The sequence below is a fragment of the Stomoxys calcitrans genome, chromosome 5 (assembly GCF_963082655.1).
Source record: "Stomoxys calcitrans chromosome 5, idStoCalc2.1, whole genome shotgun sequence".
NCBI classification, from domain to species: domain Eukaryota; kingdom Metazoa; phylum Arthropoda; class Insecta; order Diptera; family Muscidae; genus Stomoxys; species Stomoxys calcitrans.
In genome coordinates, this window is record NC_081556.1 from 143,051,060 (window position 1) to 143,055,175 (window position 4,116).

General features: G+C 35.0%; 1 protein-coding gene across 1 annotated transcript in view; it reads right to left on the bottom strand.

Annotated features, from left to right (window-relative positions):
• The window catches only part of LOC106092290 (ADP-ribosylation factor 6), a 23,274-nt gene extending 19,688 nt beyond the window's left edge, over positions 1 to 3,586 (bottom strand). Inside the window, exon 1 of the mRNA XM_013259102.2 lies at positions 3,304 to 3,586. The gene's annotated coding sequence lies outside the window, so the exon portion shown is untranslated. The remainder of the gene's footprint in view (positions 1 to 3,303) is intronic.
• Positions 3,587 to 4,116: the final 530 nt, after the last annotated feature.

Here is a 4,116-nt window from a genome sequence, read left to right on the forward strand (position 1 = left end):
CACCCGCAAAGATATTTTTTTTTTTGATCTGCGTACCCACAAGAAAATTTCGCCAGTTTGTCAATAAACGAAATATGCATTATTGGTCAGGTGAAAATCCATATATGCTTCACGAATCAACACTTCATCCACCAAAAAAAAACTGTTTGGTGCGATTTGCATGCTGACTGCGTTCTTGTCTGATACTTACTAGTCGAAGACTCCAATCGTCATGTAACCGTGAACGGACAATGCTACCGCACCAAGCTCACTAATTATTTTTGGCCTAAAATGGAAGATATGGACCCGGACGACATATGGTTTCAACAAAACGGTGCCACAAGCTACACCTACACAGCACACGTAACAATCGATTAATTGAAGAGTAAGTTTGACGAAGATGTTATCTCAAGAAATGGTCCGCCTCGTTCAAATGATTTGACGCCCCTAGCCTATTTTTTAGGGCTACATCAATTTATTGGCGACGACGTCGTGACATTATTGCCAGGTAGTGGTTGAGTACAATTTTTTTCTCGCGAAGTGCACTATCTTTCAACGAGTTTTGGTTGTGTGTGTGTATTATAGTTAAGAACCATAACACATACAAACAACGAAGAATGGCGCGAACTAGTAGCATACACAAAATCAAGGTTGCACTAATCCCTGTTTTTGACAGATAGTGCACTCAATATTTTATTGTTGGGCAACCGCCACTACCTGTAAATGAATATATCTTGGAGGACGTTGGAAGCGCTCAGCGCCAACATTGAACGGGAAATAGGGACCGTTTCGCCCGAAATGTGTAGTCGTGTCAAAATGTGGTCGAAAATTGAGTCCAACGTATTGATCGTTGGCCATAAGAAAGAAGTCGTGTTCCAATCATAAATGCTTTGATTGTACTTCAAGCCGATAATAAAGTTTTTGAAATAGAGTATCAAATGGTTTGCATTTCATATAAAAACACAACTGTCAAATCCATATTGAAAACCCCGATATATGGGGACTGTTATACGATAGTGACTTTAAGTCTCCCCGTAGATGAAATATTCAATAGCTTCAGCATCTACCTCAGAGATATTGCCCCTTGTTTAAGCTAGCTTCACTTAAAAAAACTCTAAAAAAAATACAATTAGTGCATATCAAACACTTTGCAATCCGAACTATTGTGAATGATCAAAGTCAACTGTTCAGTGTCAGTTGGGCATAAATATATGCATACCGTCATACGATTATGATTTCATGTAAGCACAGCGATGACATATGCGATAGGTTGAACTTCTTGCTCACCAATATGCCGATTGCTAAAGAGAGTTAAATTTAAAGTATATCAAATACTTTGCATAAAAGCTGTTGTGAATGACCTCTAGAACGACCCCGAGACCATACTTGATCAGTTCACCTCACAAAATCCCTAACTTAGATACAAGCTTTATACTTGCTGTGTTTTATTTTAGTACTTGTAGACTAGCAGTGAAGAGCAAAAATAAAATGCAAAATAAGGTTTCCAGTGCAAATCTGTTTGTTTGCCGTGAGGTAGTAACGCTATTAGCCAAGCAGTCAAAATGTGAATATATTTGTAAAATTTATACATAAAATTGGCAAAAAATGTTTGTGTATGGAAGTCAAATAAAATTTATTATGATTTGTACAGTCAAAATGTGAATATATTTGTAAAATTTATACATAAAATTGGCTAAAAATGTTTGTGTATGGAAATCCATACACAAACATTTTATTTTACTATTCACAATAGAGGTATTTCTGCAGGTGGCCACACTTATTTGTGAAAAACATATCTGGCAATCTACAAAAGACTGCACTGTTATTTATCCAGAACTTCGGAAAAAAAATTTCCCGAATGAGCTGGGGTACCGTCGATGGCACTTTTCAAGCTTAATCTCATGGAAGAGAAAATTATATTTTAATGCTATTAGGAGGAGTATATTAAGGCACAATACCAATAAATTCTTTCTAGACCCAATTCTTAAATATTCGTATTTACTTTTACCTTTCTTTTGATATCCATATTGGGTAGATTTGAGTCTTTCTCTCCGATAGAGAGGTAGCCCCATGGACCTTAACCCCAAAAACAAACTTCACTTTCGTCTCCCTTGAGTCAAATCCCGGATGAATAGAAAACATCATCGAAGACTATGAAAAAAACTTTTGCTTCCGCTTTATCCACCTTTTCGATTTTTCATTTTATTGTTTACGCAAATCTTCCCCTTATTTAAGTTTTCAATACCTAACACCAAACACAATGCAAACACCACACCTTAGAAATATTGCATGAGTTGTCTGGAAAAGCGGCAACATTTTCTATTTTTAGCATTCATAAACAATTGTCCACCTTTTTGAAATAGCAACATTTCATATAAATTATATTTTGTAATGCTCGATCAGCTGTCGAATATTGTTGTTGCCAAACACATTCCTATTACAACTTTTGTTTACATTTTACACAACATCATTGTGTACTAAAGAGGGTGAGACAGAGAGGGCGACAAACACTAAGCAGGAAAGAGCAAAGCTATGACCAATGGTGAGAGCAATGAAAATAGACATTTTTTTTCGAAATGGTTCGTATATGATAACGATAAATTACTTTACTTTGAGTAACGATGGTGTGATAATGATGATGATGTTAATCGCCAAAAACAAAATAATAGGGCCATTGTCAATGAATCGGCAATGCTTTCTCATTGACTTTTTATGTTATTCTAATAGAAAATAAAATACTGGTAGACTCAAATAAAAAGGAGAGACGGAGAGCAAACAAAAACAGAGAATAAAAAGGCCATGGGCGTGATCATCATCCACATCGACACCACCACCATACCCCGTCCACCTTCAAACATTGTATGGTTTTGTTTGCAAATCGCGTTTTTAGTTTAAGTCAGCAGAAAAAACATACAAAAACAACAACAACCATCGTACGAGTTCAATGGCAACTTTAATGGATTTTTTATTCCAAAATCCACAAACAATATTAAGCGAAAAAAAGAAACGCTTGCTGGCTTTATTGTCGCCACTTGGTTCTTGGCTGTGTGGTTTTTTTATCAGCCATCCGAACACAATTTTCATACATCTCTCTTCCGCTGTCGGCAGCAGAAAGCAGCACAGCATTTATTATAACTCATCATAAATAACTCCCAACAACAAACACACGATTACAATTTTCCATTTGCAATTTACTTTTTTCTCCATTCATCGGATGAAGCCAACAAACACACTCTTTTTATTTTTGGAAATTATAAAGTTTCACATAGTTTTATGTTTTTCATTCTTTTGTTGTATTTCCACTTTTTATCGCACCATATATACCTTTTTGGCAGAACACTATTCGGATTTACACGTCACACACACCGCTATTCTTTTATCTTTTTATTATTCATAAGTTTTACTTTCTTATTTTTTTGTTGCAACGCGTGTTATTCCTTGGACAATAGATCGCAGATATTGTACAGCACAAGTTCAAAGGTTGCTAACAGATATTCATTGTAAAAAATGCACTAAATTCAAAGGCGAAAATTATGTTATAAAACAACATAAAAATTTTTTTCAATCAGAAGATGGTTTTTATTAGTCTAAGACAATATGAATATGACAATATGACCAATATAGGCATCGAAAGTCGATTTTCAACTAATCGATTAATCGACTTTTTGTGTGAAAAAGTCGAAAAGGCGAAGTCGACTTTTAGTGGCTATAAAATCGGATCGAGTCGCTTTAAAGCTTAGTATACAGCTCTTCCGAAGTTTTCGGTTTCATGAAATTCATTTATGTCTCCAATGAAAACAGTTTATGTAGACTGGTGTAAAGTCAAAAACAAATTGAAATAAAAATAAAAACAGCTGTTCGAACTGAATATTTATTTGTAAAGAATTTTTCATGAAGTTCAATCATGGATTCAAAAAAAGTTGTTATTGCATATACTGTGCACTATTTTGCTTTGAAAAGTAATAAAATTATGGAGAAAAGGGCTTCTTCGATGAAGCCAAATCCATACCTTATGAAATAGAGAAGTAAAGGAAGATTTGCAAAAGATGTAAGTAAGGGCGGATTTAAAAAGGTGGTCTCAAGCGAACTGGTGTTAACAGCAGGCCAAGTTTGATGGTATTAAGATGACAGATTTTT